Source organism: Saxophila tyrrhenica (genome assembly GCF_035928015.1).
Source record: "Saxophila tyrrhenica strain CCFEE 5935 chromosome Unknown scaffold_29, whole genome shotgun sequence".
In the NCBI taxonomy this organism is placed as follows: domain Eukaryota; kingdom Fungi; phylum Ascomycota; class Dothideomycetes; order Mycosphaerellales; family Extremaceae; genus Saxophila; species Saxophila tyrrhenica.
In genome coordinates, this window is record NW_027041761.1 from 31,610 (window position 1) to 32,233 (window position 624).

The window sequence follows — 624 nt, forward strand, 5'->3', positions numbered from 1 at the left end:
TGCTCGGGCTGTTGCCGGCCCTACGGCTGCTACTGCCTTCCCCGCCGCCTTTGTCCCCCCCCCCCCCCCCCCCCCCCCCGCCCCCCCCCCCCCCCCCCCCCCAAGCCCAATACTCGGGTACGCCGCGCATTCGAGCGCATATCGCTTGCCGCCACTGTATCATGACGTTCCCCCAAACTCCTGCTTGCAGGAATGCAGCGAGAATGCCCAAAAGCGGAGCACGGGTGCATGCCCAAATGTGGAGCTAGCACCGCCATGTAAGAAGCTGCGGCTGCGTTCAGCGAGCGGTATAGAGAACCTCTCCGTAAACCCCTGTACCAGCAGGCGGGCACAACCTCGACTTGTGGCTCTAGGCTGGATGCCTGGTACATCGACTCCACCCATCACAATGGAGTGCACGACAACGATTACTCCTCCGGCATAAGGCCGGGTGCCAGTGACCGCACTCTTCTATACACATAGGGCAGTACGTTGAACATAGTAGGTTATGTAGTCATACAGATAAGTACAGTCTCTTGTCGCCGAGCCTCCCGTGGCGCGTCACCAGGGCCGCACACCCGTCAACCCTCGAGTGTGTGTGTCAACCGACATGACAGTGGGGGTCCTGCAAGTCTGTATGCGTGC